General features: G+C 47.2%; 1 protein-coding gene across 6 annotated transcripts in view; it reads right to left on the bottom strand.

The window, feature by feature from the left end:
* Window positions 1–18,413, bottom strand: part of mcf2la (mcf.2 cell line derived transforming sequence-like a) — a 240,729-nt gene extending 222,316 nt beyond the window's left edge. For 3 of the 6 annotated variants that reach the window (XM_072260873.1, XM_072260880.1, XM_072260879.1), the window contains exon 1: window positions 18,132–18,413. The gene's annotated coding sequence lies outside the window, so the exon portion shown is untranslated. Of the gene's footprint in view, window positions 1–2,328; window positions 2,471–10,762; window positions 10,822–18,131 lie in introns of all 6 variants that reach the window. The other 3 variants (XM_072260875.1, XM_072260874.1, XM_072260877.1) reach the window with 3 other exon arrangements.
* Window positions 18,414–18,854: the final 441 nt, after the last annotated feature.

Here is an 18,854-nt window from a genome sequence, read left to right as displayed (position 1 = left end):
TCAGAATAGAGGGGTGTCCTTTTAAAAGGGAGATTAGGAGCAATTTCTTTAGCCAGAATGTTGAATCTGTGGAATTCTTTGTACAGGCAGCCGTGGAGGCCAAATCTTTATGTATATCTGAGGCAGAGGTTGATAGGTTCTTGATTGGTCAGTGCACAAAGGGATACAGGGGTGTAGGTAAAACTGGAGGATGTGGTTGAGAGGAAATATGGATCAGCCATGATGAAATGGCTGGGAAGACTTGATGGGCCGAATGGCCTAATTCTGCTCCTATAGCTTATGGTCTTATGATCTATAGAAGCAGAATTAGGTCGCTCGGCCCATCAATTCTGCTCAATCTTCCCATCATGGCTGATTTATTATCCTTTCAACTGTTCTCCAGCCTTCTATACATAATCTTTGATGCCCTGATTAATCAAGAACCTACTAACCTTCGCTTTAAATATACCCAATGACTTGGCCTCCAAAGACAGACTCACTGTCCTATGGCTAAAGGAATTCATCCTCATTTCTGTTCTAAGTGGACGTCCCTCTATGCAGAGGCTGCGTCCTCTGGTCAAAATTCAAAGTCAAAGTCAAATTTATTGTCGGGGTCATACATGTCACCACATACAACCCTGAGATTCTTTTTCTGTAGGCATACTCAGCAAAACTATAGAACAGTAACTCTATACAGGATCAATGGACAACAATAAAAATGCAGATATAAATAATAAGCAATGAATAACAAGCACGAAATAGCAAGATAATACTTATTTTTTTCACTCTTCTATATTATGTATTGCATTGAACTGCTGCTGCTAAGTTAACAAATTTCCCTTCACACATCACTGATAATAAACCTTATTCAGATTCTGATTCTGATAAAAGAGTCCTTAAACGAGTGTAAGAGATTCTCAAGAAGAGCCTGATGTTCTTAAACCTGAAGATGTAAGTCCTGAGGCAGCTTCTACCTGATGGCAGCAGTGAGAAAGGACCATGGTCTGGGTGCTGAGGATCTTTGATGATGGAGGCTGCTTTCCTATGGCAACGTTTCATGTAGATGGGCTCAATGGTTGGGAGGGCTTTACTCGTGATGTACTGGACTGAATCTACTACCTTTTGTAGGATTTTCTGCTCAAAGGCATTGCTGTTCCCATACCAGGCCAAAATGCAACCAGTCAGCACACTTTCCACCACATACCTATAGAAGTTTGCCAAGGTTTTTGATAACATGCCAAATCTCCACAGACTCCTGAGGAAGTAGCGGCCCTGTTGTGCTTTCTTCGCAATTATATTTATATGATGGGTCTAAGACAGGCCTTCCAAGATAATGACACCCAGGAATTTAAAGTTACTGGCCCTCTCCAATAATCCTCCAATCCTCCAATGATCAGTGGCTCATGGACCTTTGGTTTCCCTCTCCTGAAGTCTACAATCAATTCCTTGGTCTTATTGATATTGTGTGAGAGGTTAGCTGTTCACCTGGTGTTTCTCTCTCCCCTCCCCCCCCACCCATTTTCAAATCTACTTTAGCTTTTTTTCTCCAGTCCTGCCAAACGGTTTTGGCCCAAAACATCAGCTGTGACTTTTTTCCATAGATGCTGCCTGGCCTTCTGAGTTCCTCGAGCACTTAGTGCGTGTTGCTCGGGTTTCCAGCATCTGCAGATTTTCTCTTGTTTGAGTGAGAGGTTGTTGTTATGACACCACACAGCCAAGTTTTCAATCTCCCTCCTGTTTGCTGGTTCATCACCCCCCTTGATACAGCCCACACCAGTGGTTTCATCAGCAAACTTGGACACGGCGTTGGACCAGTACTTAACCATATAGGTGTAAAGCGAGTAGAGCAGGGGCCAAAGCACACATCTCTGCAATGCTCCTGTGCTGATGGAGATTGTGGAGGAGATGTTTTTGCCCATCTGGACTGGCTGGGGTCTACAACTGAGGAAATCCAGGATTCAATTGCACAGGGACTCCCTAGGCTCCCCCATTATATTATGGAGTTTGTGTCTGTTATCATCTGGAGACAACACATTGATCAGTTGAGGAGAGCAGAGGCAATTATTGTGTATTTAATATTTAATTAGTATATGAGTAGTATTGTAAGTATATTGTTTGATTTAAGCATTCTTTGTTGTTTAAATAATTCATAATGGGCTATATGTTAAAGTACATGAATGGCATATATCATTTTGACGCCATTTCATAAGTGTGGCCTCATTAAAAGCAAAACAAAACTAAGACATGTATCTCTCGGCTCACTGTTTTTCTTCCAATTATATATTTTGGAGTTACAAAACATAACAATGGCAATGAGGGAGTTTAAACAAACTTGATACGACTGCCTACCTGTTGAAGCATGGTGAGATGTTTGAGTTTAAAAAAAGCACAGCACATTCTTTCTTTGGAGCAGCATGTGCTTCTTTGGGAAGGGACAGCGATGGTTGAGTTAAATGGATGAATTCATGGGTTCACTAACAGTGAGTACTGGCTGTTAATACAAAAAACAGCAGAAATAACTTGCTACATTGGAAAGATACTGTAGACATGTTCAATTTCACAACAGGTAACTAAAAATTGAATACTAAACAAACTGAGCACTATTTTGAAGCAAATGAAAAAGCTATTATCAGTCAAAAGCAAGTGTCAGTTTTGCTGAGTGGATTGACTGGAAAAGTATACAGTTTGCTTCGAAGTTTAACTGCTCCAACCAAACCAGCCAAAGAGAGCTTTGCTGATATCGTAAAAGTAATGCAGGAACACTTAGAACCAAAACCCATTCTTGATTGCAGGATGCTTTAGGTTTCATAAGCAGAATCAAAGGAAAGTCTATTTCAGCACTGTGGATGAATTGAAGAGATTGTCTGAACATTGTCAGTTCAGTGATGGGCTTAATGATGCACTGAGAGATCATTTAGTCTGTAGAAATTTCCAAGAAAGCATTCAAAAATAGCTCCTAACTGAAGCACAACTCACATTTAAAAGAGCAGCTGAAATCACTGTATCAATAGAAACAGCAGACAGAGACACAGTTGAGTTACAGTCAGAAATGAACATAAGCTTGAACAAAATTGCAGCATCTAAACAGAAACTGCCCTGGATGATTAAATTGTGTTGCTGTTTGGTATGGACCCACAATAAAGATTTAAAGGCAAAACCTGCAGAAATTGCAACAAAGTAGGACACATGCAAAGAGCACGTTTGGCAGACAAAAATTAAATGGACTGCACAGCGAAGAGAAATAGATAAAAAGTCAAGCTGTAGTTTCAAAAAGAGCAGAATATGCCATCCTGTTGATGAAATATCTGATAATGATGAGAGAGACATAGGACTGAATGGTCTTGAGATTTAAAATATGAAAACTAACAATAGACAAGTGACATGGCTTACACCAGAAGTGAACGGCAAATTAATTAAGATGGAACTGCACACTAGCTCAGCTGTTTCAGTCAATCCACTAAATGAGTTTGTAGATGGCATTTCAAAAATACTAAACTGAAGCCTGCAGATATCCAACTAAGAACTCGTACTGGAGAAAAGATAACTCCTGTGGGAATGACATTTGCAACAGAGAAAGACCACAATAACACAACTACTTAGAATCAACAGGGCACTGCTGGAACTCGGGCCAAGCCTGAGGATGCTGAGAGTGGAGGCCGACACCGGGACCAGTCCGGGCTCTGCCCTGCTGCCTGCTGTAGTCCAGGGGTCTGAGATTCGGGTCCCATTGGTAAAAGTCCTGTAGGGGTATTGGGCTAGATCTCTCACACTGCCGACAAAAACCTCCAGATGAGAGTGAGAAGAACAAGAAGAGTCATGCCAGCTCTGACGTCACCAGATTAACAAGGTCTGTGCCAATAGTTGGGGAACAGGGACCATCTGGCGATAAACTGGCTATGAGATCAAACCATAAATGGACGAGACGGGACAACATGGAATTTGTGGAATGCTACTTCAACAGCAACCCACATGAAAGAGGATACATTAAGCACATGTGGGGACTCTGGCAACAACGAAGACCATTATCCACATTCACCAAAAAACAACTGGCTACTGAGTGATCAAACATTGTCAACAGAGGATTTCTATGACATCTTATGAGTAGTGTGTAATTGTATTTCTTCCTCAATCTCAGGTCCTGGGAGCTTGACGGTTCGGCGCAGTATCCTTGCTGTTCCTACTAGTGAACTCTTCTGCACCGAGACCTCAGATGCTGCTCCCTGGATTTGTTGGATCCACTCTCCCAGTCCAGGAGTCACAGCTCCAAGTGCTCATATCACCAGTGGGATTACTCTGGCTTTAACCTTCCACATCCTTTCAAGCCCTGGTATTTAGAAACTAGAAAACCTACAGCACAATACAGGCCCTTCAGCCCACAAAGCTGTGCTGAACATGTACTTACTTTAGAAATTACCTCAGGTTACCCATACTCTTCTATTTTTCTAAGCTCCATGTACGTATCCAGGAGCCTCTGAAAAGACCTTATTGTATCCACCTCCACCACTGTCACCAGCAGCCCATTCCACGCACTCACCACTCTCTGCATAAAAAACTTACCCCTGACATCCCCTCTGTACCTACTGCCAAGCACTGTAAAACTGTGTCCTCTTGTGTTAGCCTTTTCAGCCCTGGGAAAAAGCCTTTGACTATCCACAGGATCAATGCCTCTCATCACCTTATACATCAGCTTCTCATATTCTTTCTTCCTGATGTTACTGTCATTCAGGATTGCCACATCTATTACTATTATTATTGCTTTCCTTTATTCCTTGTACAACATTACCATGTCTGGTTGGTTGGCCCATACCTGCTTATCAGTCGATATTTGCAAGTCCCACGGGATCTGAGCTCTGTCATTCTCCATTACCTTCTTGGGTGTTCCTCATTTGGAATTGGGAACGTTCAATCTATACTTAGCACAGATGTTCCTGTATACAATTCCTGCAACTTGGTTGTGCTGTTCGGTGTGTACTGTCCCTGCCTGCAGCTTACATCCTGCTACAATGTGCTGGATGGTTAGGCGAATTCCTTGTACCTTGGGTTTTGTTTGGTGTGATAGAGCCCTGCTTCTATTACTCTTGTGCAGCCAAAAGCATCACCTCTCTGCTGAACCTGTATATAAGCTGAGATGGGTTTTATATTGAGTTAGCTTATAACTAAGCAGGAAGAAGTGTTTTGTATTTAATATTTCAGTAATATTGTAAATATATTGTTTGATTGAGCATTCTTTGTTATTTAAATAATTCATTATCGATTATATGTAGAAGTATATGAATGGCATACATCATAAGTGTGTGCCTCACCAAAAGCAAAATGAAACTAAGACATGCATCCCCATACTCATGCTGTTCTTCCGATTAGTTATGTTTTTGAGTTACAAAACATAGATAAGGGGCCCAAAACAGCTCACAATGCTCCAGGTGCACTCTGAGCAATGCCTTATAAAGCCTCAGCATTATATCCTTGCTTTTACATTCAAGTTGTCTCAAATGAAAGTAACATTGCATTTGCCGTCCTCACTACCAACTCAACCTGCAAGTCAACCTTTAGCGAATCTTGCATGTCCCTTTGAATCACTGATTTCTGATTTTTCCCCATTTAGGAAATAGTCTACACCTTTATTCCTTCTACCAAAGTGCATGGCCATACACTTCCCTACACTATATTCTATCTGCCACTTCTTTGCCCATTTTCCCAATCTAAGTTCTTCTACATACTCTCTGCTTCCTCAACACTACCTGCCCCTCAACTTATCTTCATATCATCTGCAAACTTGGCTACAAAACCATCAATTCCATTATCCAAATCATTGACATTTAATGTTAATGGCAGCCAACCAGAGCCAATCCATGCTAGTATCATCCCCGTAATACTATGGGCTCTTATTTCGTTAAGCAGTCACATGTGTGGCATCTTGTCAAATGCCTTCTGAAAATCCAAGAAAACAATAACAAATGACTCTCTTTTGTCTATCCCGCTTGTTATTTCCTCTAAGAATTACAACAGATTTGTTTGCTGAGATTTCCTCCTTAAGGAAGGCCCCATTTTATCATATGCCTCCAAGGACCTGAAACCTCATCCTTGATAATGGACTCCAACATCATCCCAACCACTAAAATCAGGCTAACTGGCCTATAATTTCCTTTTTTCTGCTTACTCCATTCTTACAGAGTGGAGAGAATTTGCAGTTTGGCCTCCACAACCATGTGTGGCGATGAATTCAAGATTCAGCATCGCCGGCTAAAAAAAAATTGTCCCACATTTACTGCCATCCTTTAATTCAGAGCTGTGTCCTCAGATCCTAGACTCTCCTAAAATAGAATCATTCTCTCCATGTCCACTCTATTTAGGCCTTTAATCGTCCAGTAGGTTTCACTGAGATCCTTCTGTTGGTGCTCCAGGTTTCACCAGCTCTTGCATCTCCAAACTCGAGAGCAGGGGTTCCTAACCTGGGGTCCACACACCCCTCAGTTAATGGTAAGGATCCATGTCATAGAAAGACTGGGAGCCTCTGCTCTAGTCCTTTCAGTGTTTTTGTGATAGATATAGCCTCTGAGTACATATGCCTTCTCCAGTGTTTCTATTTCTTTTTAATTACATGGAGAACAGGACAGTCTACAGTGCCCTAACAACAGCTTGATGTTTAAGATAACTTCTCTGACTTTTTAACCTACTTGGTTAGATATAAATCTTAATCTGCACCTTCAGTGGCTTTGCTAACTTGTTTTGCAACTTTAAGTGATTTCCACTTCCATACCACTGCACTTCTTTGTAGTTCTATCCCTTGTTTTCCCATTCATTGTTGGCAACTGCTATGGCCTCCCATCAAAAATGTTCATCATAAACACAAAATACTCTGCAGGTGCTGGGGTCAAAGCAACACGCACTACACGCTGGAGGAACTCAGCAGGTCGGGCAGCATCCGTGGAAATGGTCAGACAACGTTTCCGGCCGAGACCCTTCATCAGGACTGAAGAGGGAAGGAGCAGAGGCCCTATGAAGGGGGTGGGAAGGAGAAGGCTGGTGGGTGCCAGGTGAAAAACCAGTAAGGGGAAAGATAAAGGAGTGGGGGAGGGGAGGCAGGGAGGGGATAGGCAGGAAAGGTGAAGAAGGAATAGGGGAAAGCACAATGGGTAGTAGAAGGAGGGAGAACCAAGAGGGAGGTGATAGGCAGCTGGGAGAGGGGGCAGAGTGAAATAGGGATAGGGGAAGGGAGGAGGAGGGAATTACTGGAAGTTGGAGAATTCTATGTTCATACCAAGGGGCTGGAGACTACCTAGACGGTATATGAGGTGTTGCTCCTCCAAGCTGAGTTTAGCCTCATCATGACAGTAGAGGAGGCCATGTATGGACATATCTGAATGGGAATGGGAAGCCGAGTTGAAGTGGGTGGCTACCGGGAGATCCTGTCTGTTGTGGTGGACAGAGCGGAGGTGCTCGACGAAGCGTTCCCCCAATCTGCGTTGGGTTTCACCGATGTAGAGGAGGCCGCATCGGTAGCACCAGATGCAATAGATGACCCCAACAGACTCACAAGTGAAGTGTTGCCTCACCTGAAAGATGTTTACCTGCGTTTAAAAGTCGCCAACTTACTCCAGTTGGCTTTAGGATTCGTTTCCGAGCCTCTCAATTTGAACCTTCTGAGGATCCCAGGTACTCACATTTTATTGACTCTGCCTCTCGCCGCTTCTCCCGTCAAGCTCTGAAGGTGACTCTCTTCGCCATGAGGAGGTATTTGGTGTCCCTATCCTAGACCCTTCCACACCTTCGGGACACTTTCTTCGCCGTCTGTAATGGTCCTACCCGTTATTTCATCCTCCGTCGGATTCACGCCTGCAATCGCCGTTTTTTTGACTTTGTCATGTTAGGCAAAGATCTACATCTACGGACTCCAGAGCCTGCTGGCCCAGACGCTAGCAGGCATGAACTTCAGATTGCCTCTGCCATTGATCTCGCCGGCTCCAACTCCTCAGGGCATATTCAAAACCCGGACTCCAGCAACGACCATGGACACCTTCACAGCGATTGCGCAACCACCAACTGCGACTCCAGCCTTGAACTCCAGGCCGGGTCTTTATGTGCTGCTGTTGTGACTCCCGTCTCCCCTTCCCCCACCACCACTCTGCAACCCCGTCTCCCTCAGATCCCACCGTCAACTCCTGGGCCCTCAGAGGCTCCATCTTCCTCTCACCCCAACCCTCCCCTCTCCATTGACACCCTCAGCCTCCCCCCTCTGATCCCAGCTCTCATCCGTGCCGGGTCTTTACCATCCCCTCCGACCTCCAACTGTCGGAGGCAGAGCGCTCTGTTCTCAGTAAGGGCCTCACGTTTGTCCCCCTTCGCCCACACCTCAGTGAGTTCCGTGTTCGCCATGATGCGGAACTCTTCTTCCGCCGTCTCCGTCTCCGAGCCTACTTCTTCGGCAAGGACTCTTCCACCCCCACCGATGACCCCTTCTCCTGTCTTCAACCCTCCTCTTCTTCATGGACACCCCTCTCTGGTCTTCTGCCTGCTCTGGATCTCTTTATCGCTAACTGTCGACGGGACATCAACCGTCTCGACTTCACCGCACCTTGCTCCCATTCCAACCTCTCTCCTTTCGAATGCCCTGCTCTCCACTCCCTCCACACTAATCCTAACCTTATTATTAAACCCGCCGATAAGGGGGGGTGCTGTTGTAGTCTGGCGCACTGACCTCTACCTTGCCGAGGCACAGTGACAACTCGCGGATACCTCCTCTTATTTACCCCTCGATCATGACCTCACTAAGGAGCACCAGGCCATTGTCTCCCACACCATCACCAACTTTATCCACACAGGGGATCTCCCATCCACTGCTACCAACCTTATAGTTCCCACATTTTGCACTTCCTGTTTCTACCTCCTACCCAAGATCCACAAACCTGCCTGTCCTGGCAGACCTAGTGTCTCAGCTTGCTCCTGCCCCACCGAACTCGTTCCTGCATACCTCGACACGGTTTTATCACCCCTTGTTCAATCCCTTCCTACCTATGTTCGTGACACTTCTCACGCTCTTAAACTTTTCGATGATTTTAAGTTCCCTGGCCCCCACTGCTTTATTTTCACCATGGATGTCCAGTCCCTATATACTTCCATCCCCTATCAGGAAGGTCTCCAAGCTCTCCGCTTCTTTTTGGATTCCAGACCTAATCAGTTCCCCTCTACCACCACTCTGCTCCGTCTAGCAGAATTAGTCCTTACTCTTAATAATTTCTCCTTTGGCTCCTCCCACTTCCTCCAAACTAAAGGTGTAGCTATGGGCACCCGTATGGGTCCTAGCTATGCCTGCCTCTTTGTTGGCTTTGTGGAACAATCTATGTTCCGTGCCTATACTGGTATCTGTCCCCCACTTTTCCTTCGCTACATCGATGACTGCATTGGCGCTGCTTCCTGCACGCATGCTGAGCTCGTTGACTTTATTAAATTTGCCTCCAACTTTCACCCTGCCCTCAAGTTTACCTGGTCCATTTCCGACACCTCCCTCCCCTTTCTAGATCTTTCTGTCTCTATCTCTGGAGACAGCTTATCCACTGATGTCTACTATAAGCCCACTGTCTCTCACAGCTATCTGGACTATTCCTCTTCTCACCCTGCCTCTTGCAAAAATGCCATCCCCTTCTCGCAATTCCTCCATCTCCGCCGCATCTGCTCTCAGGATGCTTTTCATTCCAGGATGAGGGAGATGTCCTCTTTTTTTAAAGAAAGGGGCTTCCCTTCCTCCATCAACTCTGCTCTCAAACACATCTCCCCCATTTCACGCACATCTGCTCTCACTCCATCCTCCCGCCACCCCACTAGGAATAGGGTTCCCCTGGTCCTCAGCTACCACCCCACCAGCCTCCGGGTCCAATATACTATTCTCCATAACTTATGCTACCTCCAACGGGATCCCACCACTATAAACATCTTTCCCTGCCCCACTCTCTCTGCTTTCCACAGGGATCGCTCCCTACGTGACTCCCTTGTCCATTCGTCACCCCCATCCCTCCCCACTGATCTTCCTCCTGGCACTTATCCTTGTAAGTGGAACAAGTGCTACACATGCCCTTACACTTCCTCCTTTACCACCATTCAGGGCCCCAAACAGTCCTTCCAGGTGAGGCGACACTTCACCTGTGAGTCGGCTGGGGTGATATACTGTGCCCGGTGCTTCCGATGTGGCCTTCTATATATTGGCGAGACCCGACGCAGACTGGGAGATCATTTTGCTGAATACCTACACTCTGTCCGCCAGAGAAAGCAGGATCTCCCAGTGGCCACACATTTTAATTCCACATCCCATTCCCATTCTGATATGTCTATCCACGGCCTCCTCTACTGTAAAGATGAAGCCACACTCAGGTTGGAGGAACAACACCTTATATTCTGTCTGGGTAGCCTCCAACCTGATGGCATGAACATTGACTTCTCTAACTTCCGCTAATGCCCCACCTCCCCCTCGTACCCCATCCATTATTTATTTATATACATACATTCTTTCTCTCTCTCTCTCCTTTTTCTCCCTCTGTCCCTCTGACTATACCCCTTGCCCATCCTCTGGGTTTTCCCCCTCCCCCTTTTCCTTCTCCCTGAGCCTCCTGTCCCATGATCCTCTCATATCCCTTTTGCCAATCACCCGTCCAGCTCTTGGCTCCATCCCTCCCCCTCCTGTCTTCTCCTATCATTCTGGATCTCCCCTTCCCCCTCCCACTTTCAAATCTCTTACTAGCTCTTCCTTCAGTTAGTCCTGACGAAGGGTCTCGGCCTGAAACGTCGACTGTACCTCTTCCTGGAGATGCTGCCTGGCCTGCTGCGTTCACCAGCAACTTTGATGTGTGTTATCTGCATTTGAGATAAGTTTCAAAACTACAATGAGTAGAATTGTGAAATATAGTTGAAAACTTGAAATGAGCAGACTACTGAAATATAATTGAATAATCTCATCTTATTGAATACTTTGTAGCTAGATGAATCAAGGCCAGATAATTCCAGCTCTGACCCCAATTGTTCATTTACTGTCTCTAACCCCAGATGATTCATGTCTGACTCTATTGTATTTTACATTCTCTTCACAAAGGATGTGCAAGGAATAAAAAGCATAATTCGATCCCAAGAGAATCTCATTGCTGTATCCTCTCCTTGGGTTATGCATCAAACAATTATATATTGTTGACCGCAATTTTCTGAACCAGACACTGAAACTAACAACAGGAATGATCAGCACTGTTACGTCTGTGCTTATAGCCCAGAGTTTCCATTCATTTGTGCTTTCTCACTGGAGTTATTGGAATATTTTACTTCCTTGAGTACTGAAAACATCATACAAGAACATACTTATCTGAAAAACTAGTCACGCCCTAACTTCAAGCTTGTCACCATTTGGAATTTCTACTATCTATCTGTTGGCTTGAAAGGCCTGTAAGCATAAGCTGTAAGTGTAGTAACAAGTATATGGGCAGCCATACCTTAAAAACTTTTAATGATTACTTTTACAATTACTATATTCACTACTGTGCTGCAATGTAACTAGAAAATGGATTTGAAATGAAGAGGCTATTCACTGGTAGCGTCTTCAACAATTTATTTTTGTGATAAACCTATTTTCAGTCACATTAAATTACCAGGTTGCCTTTCAGGTAACATATTTTAGATTGATTTATTTTTAAAGAAGTTTTAAACTATGCATAGTCATGCTGAACCATGACAGAGTTTGCATTTGGTGATTTGCAAATGAATTTGCATCCCACTCTCAATCTCTACCCAGAAGGGTGATGTGTAGGCAAAAATTAAAGCTGGTAATGTAGCAAATGCATCCAACTGTGATTGCCCATCACTGATGCTACTTTCATGTTAATTTCTTCCCAGATCGACATTTACGGTCTAATCATACCATTTGTCAAATACATCTAAAAATAACACCAGTCATCCAATCTAATTTCCCTATTTGCAAGGAAACATGTAGAAGATGGCAAATACAGAACATCATTTTTTGAATTCACAATATGATTTTTTAACCTCCTTATACAAAGAGAAAGTTTGAAAAAATAAAGAACAGTCACAAACAGCACGCAGTACTGTTTCACTGGTATTAATATACATATTAGGGGCTGGCGTACTGTCAGTGACCTTCACCGGTCCACTCCCAACGTTGGAAACCCTCTCTTCTTCCCTCCCACCATCGGAGACACTGACCAGCCCTCTCCCACCACTGTCAGAGACACAAACTGGTCCCAACCACTGGCCATGACACTGACCAGTCCTCTCCCACCACTGTCAGAGACACAAACTGGTCCCAACCACTGGCCATGACACTGACCAGTCCTCTCCCACCACTGGAGACACTGACTGTTCCCCTCCCACCATCGGAGACACTGACCAGCCCTCTCCCACCACTGTCAGAGACACAAACTGGTCCCAACCACTGGCCATGACACTGACCAGTCCTCTCCCACCACTGGAGACACTGACTGTTCCCCTCCCACCATCGGAGACACTGACCAGCCCTCTCCCACCACTGTCAGAGACACAAACTGGTCCCAACCACTGGCCATGACACTGACCAGTCCTCTCCCACCACTGTCAGAGACACTGACCAGTCCTCTCCCACCACTGGAGACACTGACCTGTCCTCTCCCACCATCGGAGACACTGACTGCTCCCCTCCCACCATCGGAGACACTGACCAGTCCTCTCCCACCACTGTCAGAGACACAAACTGGTCCCAACCACCAGCCGTGACACTGACCAGTCCTCTCCCACCACTGTCAGAGACACAAACTGGTCCCAACCACCAGCCGTGACACTGACCAGTCCTCTCCCACCACTGGAGACACTGACCTATCCTCTCCCACCACTGTCAGAGACACTGACCTGTCCTCTCCTACCACTGGAGACACTGACCAGTCCTCTCCCACCACTGTCAGAGACACAAACTGGTCCCAACCACCGGCCATGACACTGACCAGTCCTCTCCCACCACTGGAGACACTGACTGTTCCCCTCCCACCATCGGAGACACTGACTGTTCCCCTCCCACCACTGTCAGAGACACAAACTGGTCCCACCCACCAGCCGTGACACTGACCAGTCCTCTCCCACCACTGTCAGAGACACAAACTGATCCCAACCACCGGCCATGACACTGACCAGTCCTCTCCCACCACTGTCAGAGACACAAACTGGTCCCAACCACCGGCCATGACACTGACCAGTCCTCTCCCACCACTGTCAGAGACACTGACCAGTCCTCTCCCACCATCGGAGACACTGACTGTTCCCCTCCCACCGCTGGAGACACTGACCAGTCCTCTCCCACCACTGTCAGAGACACAAACTGGTCCCACCCACCAGCCGTGACACTGACCAGCCCTCTCCCACCACTGTCAGAGACACAAACTGGTCCCACCCACCAGCCGTGACACTGACCAGCCCTCTCCCACCACTGTCAGAGACACAAACTGGACCCAACCACCAGCTGTGACACTGACCAGTCCTCTCCCACCATCAGAGACACTGACTGTTCCCCTCCCACCGCTGGAGACACTGACCAGTCCTCTCCCACCACTGGAGACACTGACCAGTCCTCTCCCACCGCTGGAGACACTGACCAGTCCCTAACAAATCATCCACCATGGCCCTTGAATCTGGTGCTCCTTACGACTGTGTGCTCGGTCCACTGCTGTACTCCCTGTAGCCACGTACAGCATCAGCTCAGCTTCACCAAAGACACCACTGTTAGAGGCCCAGGACAGAGTATAGGATAGAGATAGCAAATCCCGTGTCATACATCCTGAACTACCACCTAGACCTTAGTGTCAGCGAGATGAAAGAGCTGGTTGTTGACTTAATAAAACAGGGTAAACACAACCCTCATCAATGGAGGGCTATAGAGAGGGACAACAGTTTTGTTCCCAGGCATTCATATCTCCAGCAACCTCTCCTCGTCCCTCCATACTGACGTAGAGACCATCAGCATAAGTATTTTCTTAAGCACCTGAGAAGATTTAACTTGTCCACAAATATCCTCTTGACCATCCAGAGATTTGCTATAGAATGTGTCCTGACTTCTTGTATGTCAGCCTGGTATGGCAGCTGCTCTGCTCTGGAGTGATAGGGCCAGCACAGGGTGGAAACACTGCCCAGTCCATCACAGTCTTATCATTTTCTTCCATCCAGTCCTCCTTCACTGTGCATTGCATCTGGACATTTAATAGTGTTGTCAATAGTGTCGCCTGCCATTTTTGGCCATTTATTTTCTTTCTTTTACATTCCAGGAGAAGATACAAGAGCTTGAAAGCTCAGAAAATAATACTCGTTTGTTCCCCACTGCTACCAAACTTGTGAAGCAATCACCTCCTTCACACACCCTTCCATATGGTGCCGTCACCTACTCAAATTTAACATCTCTCGATTATCCGCTCTCCGCTTCTTTTTGGATTTTGGACCTAATCAGTTCCTCTCTACCATCACTCTGCTCCGTCTAGCGGAATTAGTCCTTACTCTTAATAATTTCTCCTTTGGCTCTTCCCACTTCCTCCAAACTAAAGGTGTAGCTATGGGCACCCGTATGGGTCCTAGCTATGCCTGCCTTTTTGTTGGGTTTGTGGAACAATCTATGTTCTGTGCCTATTCTGGCATCTGTCCCCCACTTTTCCTTCGCTACATCGACGACTGCATTGGCGCTGCTTCCTGCACGCATGCAGAACTCGTTGACTTTATTAACTTTGCCTCCAACTTTCACCCTGCCCTCAAGTTTACCTGGTCCATTTCCGACACCTCCCTCCCCTTTCTAGATCTTTCTGTCTCTGTCTCTGGAGACAGCTTATCCACTGATGTCTACTATAAGCCTACTGACTCTCACAGCTATCTGGGCTATTCCTCTTCTCACCCTGTCTCTTACAAAAATGCTATTCCCTTCTTGCAATTCCTCCGTCTCCGCCACATCTGCTCTCAGGATGAGGCTTTTCATTCCAGAACGAGGGAGATGTCCTCCTTTTTTAAAGAAAGGGGCTTCCCTTCCTCCACTATCAACTCTGCTCTTAAACGCATCTCCCCCATTTCACGTACATCTGCTCTCACTCCATCCTCCTGCCACCCCACTAGGAATAGGGTTCCCCTGGTCCTCACCTACCACCCCACCAGCCTCCGGGTCCAACATATTATTCTCCGTAACTTCCGCCACCTCCAGCGGGATTCCACACTAAGCACATCTTTCCCTCCCCCCCACACTTTCCGCAGGGATCGCTTCCTACGCGACCCCCTTGTCCATTCGTCCCCCCCATCCCTCCCCACTGATCTCCCTCCTGGCACTTATCCTTGTAAGCGGAACAAGTGCTACACATGCCCTTACACTTCCTCCCTTACCACCATTCAGGGCCCCAAACAGTCCTTCCAGGTGAGGCGACACTTCACCTGTGAGTCAGCTGGGGTGATATACTGCGTCCAGTGCTCCCGATGTGGCCTTCTATATATTGGCGAGACCCGACGCAGACTGGGAGATCATTTTGCTGAACACCTACGCTCTGTCCGCCAGAGAAAGCAGGATCTCCCAGTGGCCACACATTTTAATTCCACATCCCATTCCCATTCTGACATGTCTATCCACGGCCTCCTCTACTGTAAAGATGAAGCCACACTCAGGTTGGAGGAACAACACCTTATATTCCGTCTGGGTAGCCTCCAACCTGATGGCATGAACATCGACTTCTCTAACTTCCCTAATGCCCCAGCTCCCCCTTGTACCCCATCTGTTACTTATTTTTATACACACATTCTTTCTCTCTCTCTTTCTCCCTCTGTCCCTCTGACTATACCCCTTACCCATCCTCTGGGTCCCCCCCCCCGCCTTGTCTTTCTTCCCGGACCTCCTGTCCCATGATCCTCTCGTATCCCCTTTGCCAATCACTTGTCCAGCTCTTGGCTCCATCCCTCACCCTCCTGTCTTCTCCTATCATTTTGGATCTCCCTCTCCCCCTCCAACTTTCAAATCCCTTACTCACTCTTCCTTCAGTTAGTCCTGATGAAGGGTCTCGGCCTGAAACGTCGACTGCACCTCTTCCTAGAGATGCTGCCTGGCCTGCTGCGTTCACCAGCAACTTTGATGTGTGTTGCTTGAATTTCCAGCATCTGCAGAATTCCTGTTGTTTGTTGTCTCTTGGTTATTCTCAGTTCTGCATTTCATTTTGCACTATTGTGGTGTGCACTACTATTCTTCTCACCAGGAGCTTGTTTTTGCATTCAGTCCTGAATTTCCTGTTCTACTTATCATTACCATGTGCACCATTTCCTCTGCAGACTTTATGCAAACAAGAAATTTCATTGCAACCTGGCATCTATGACAATAAACTAATATGAATATGAATGACCCTAAATGGTCTAGTCCCTCTGTCAGTGAAACTGACCGGTCCCTGTCTCTCTGTCGGTGACCCTGACCGGTCCTTGTCCCTTCGTCGATGACCCTGACCGGTCCCTGTCTCTCCGTCGGTGACCCTGACCGGTCCCTGTCCCTCCGTCGGTGACCCTGACCGGTCCCTGTCCCTCCGTCGGTGACCCTGACCGGTCCCTGTCCCTCCGTCGGTGACCCTGTCCGGTCCCTGTCTCTCCGTCGGTGACCCTGACCGGTCCCTGTCTCTCCGTCGGTGACCCTGACCGGTCCCTGTCTCTCCGTCGGTGACCCTGACCAGGCCTGTCTCTCCATCAGCAGACATCCCACCCTGCAAAAACTCATTTCAGGGAGGTAGCACCATCAATTTGCGGGAGACTTCCGGGAGAGGTGGGATGTCTGCAATAGAGTGGCTCCTTAGCAGCTAGCCAGCTAGTTTAAATAACGTTAGCTATGCTAATGAACGAATGACACCTGTTAAACTCACCTCAACATGTCTTTTACAGTCTTAACCCACCATGGGCAACAGAAAAGTCACTGTTGCAAACAGTGCAGTGAGCAACACTGTCATTATTTTTGACCCCTATTAGGCAGGGGTACACTTTAGTGTAGACTGGGGGGACGTATGTTTTATAGTTTCTTTTTTTTGGAACACTCTGCCATGGCGCGCTCTCGCTTTCTCTCTCGTGCTCTCTCTTGCTCACTGTCTCGTGCTCTCTCTTGCTCACTCTCTCGTGCTCTCTCTTGCTCACTCTCTCGTGCTCTCGCTTGCTCACTCTCTCGTGCTCTCGCTTGCTCACTCTCTTGCGCTCTCGCTTGCTTTCTCTCGCTCGCTCTCAAAAAAATTGATTTCCGTGATATTGTATATAATTTGCGGGCATCAGGGAGCCAATATTAATATGCGGGAGACTCCTGGAACTTCCAGGAGAGGTGGGATGTCTGCGTCAGCGACACTGACAGGGCCTGTCCTCAGTCAGTGACCCTGACCGGTCCCTGTCTCTCCGTCGGTGACCCTGACCGGTCCCTGTCCCTCCGTCAGTGACCCTGACCCGGCCTGTCTCTCCGTCAGTGACCCTGACCGGTCCCTGTCCCTCCGTCAGTGACCCTGACCCAGCCTGTCTCTCCGTCAGTGACCCTGACCGGTCCCTGTCCCTCCGTCAGTGACCCTGACCAGGCCTGTCTCACCGTCAGTGACCCTGACCGGTCCCTGTCCCTCCGTCAGTGACCCTGACCAGGCCTGTCTCTCCGTCCGTGACCCTGACCGGTCCCTGTCTCTCCGTCAGTGACCCTGACCAGGCCTGTCTCTCCGTCAGTGACCCTGACCGGTCCCTGTCTCTCCGTCAGTGACCCTGACCAGGCCTGTCTCTCCGTCCGTGACCCTGACCGGTCCCTGTCTCTCCGTCGGTGACCCTGACCAGTCCCTGTCTCTCCGTCGGTGACCCTGACCGGTCCCTGTCTCTCCGTCGGTGACCCTGACTGGTCCCTGTCTCTCTGTCAGTGACCCTGACCAGGCCTGTCTCTCTGTCAGTGACCCTGACCAGTTCCTGTCTCTCTGTCAGTGACCCTGACCGGTCCCTGTCTCTCTGTCAGTGACCCTGACCGGTCCCTGTTCCACTTCGATGGCAGAAACAGATTCAGTGCACAAGTATCTCTTGCCTTAGCAGCATAGACGTGTCTTCATTCACGAACTGTGAGTTGGATAGATCCAGGTCCACCAACAACATCAGAGCCTTCCCACCATCAGTGACACACTTACAAGGTGAGTACTTACAGCAGATGCATTTTCATTCCAATTTTAGTGAGTGAATTGCTCCTCCAGATATAGATTCAAACCTCTGCTCGTTGGCCTATCTGCTCCTGTGATACTTAACACTTGTGGTTATTCAATCTCTGGATAATAGCGAAAGAAGCAGCCCGTTCAAAACACACCTGCCAATTGTTTCAGGTGCAGCCACGTACCAGCAGTAGTCTCACACAACAAGGAAACTGATTACTATTCATTGTGCCAATTTACAAGATAAACATTGTAGGGGTGGAACTATTCATTCTCTCATTGAGCAACAGCAACAAGACAGAGGTCTCACCCTGTACCACACTCAGGAGAAAATTATGCATGTCATCTAGCAGCCTGGGTAGGTCCTCCAGGGTATATCTGAATATGGTGAAATCTTATATACACCTGTGTTGTCCTCTTGGACTTGTTAACACCTTCCACTAATAATTAATCAAGACAGACGTACTTAAAATTTGCACCTTTAAGGAATATTCTCACGTAATCGCATAAGTAAATAAAAGTTAAATCGTGTGCTTGTTTGTCGATGGTTTAAAACCTCCCTAAGGGACCCTTTGAGGGAGATTTAATAGATCCTGTCAGGTGATACTGTTCTGAGAAAACAGCTAGCATGTCCTCTGATTGAGAATTCAAAGGCCACCACCTGTTAGCAGGGTTGCACATGAAATGCAACCCTCGTGGCTAAAAAATTACAATATTAGA

This window comes from Mobula birostris, chromosome 6, assembly GCF_030028105.1.
Source record: "Mobula birostris isolate sMobBir1 chromosome 6, sMobBir1.hap1, whole genome shotgun sequence".
In the NCBI taxonomy this organism is placed as follows: domain Eukaryota; kingdom Metazoa; phylum Chordata; class Chondrichthyes; order Myliobatiformes; family Myliobatidae; genus Mobula; species Mobula birostris.
This window is presented reverse-complemented; position numbering and strand designations above follow the sequence as displayed.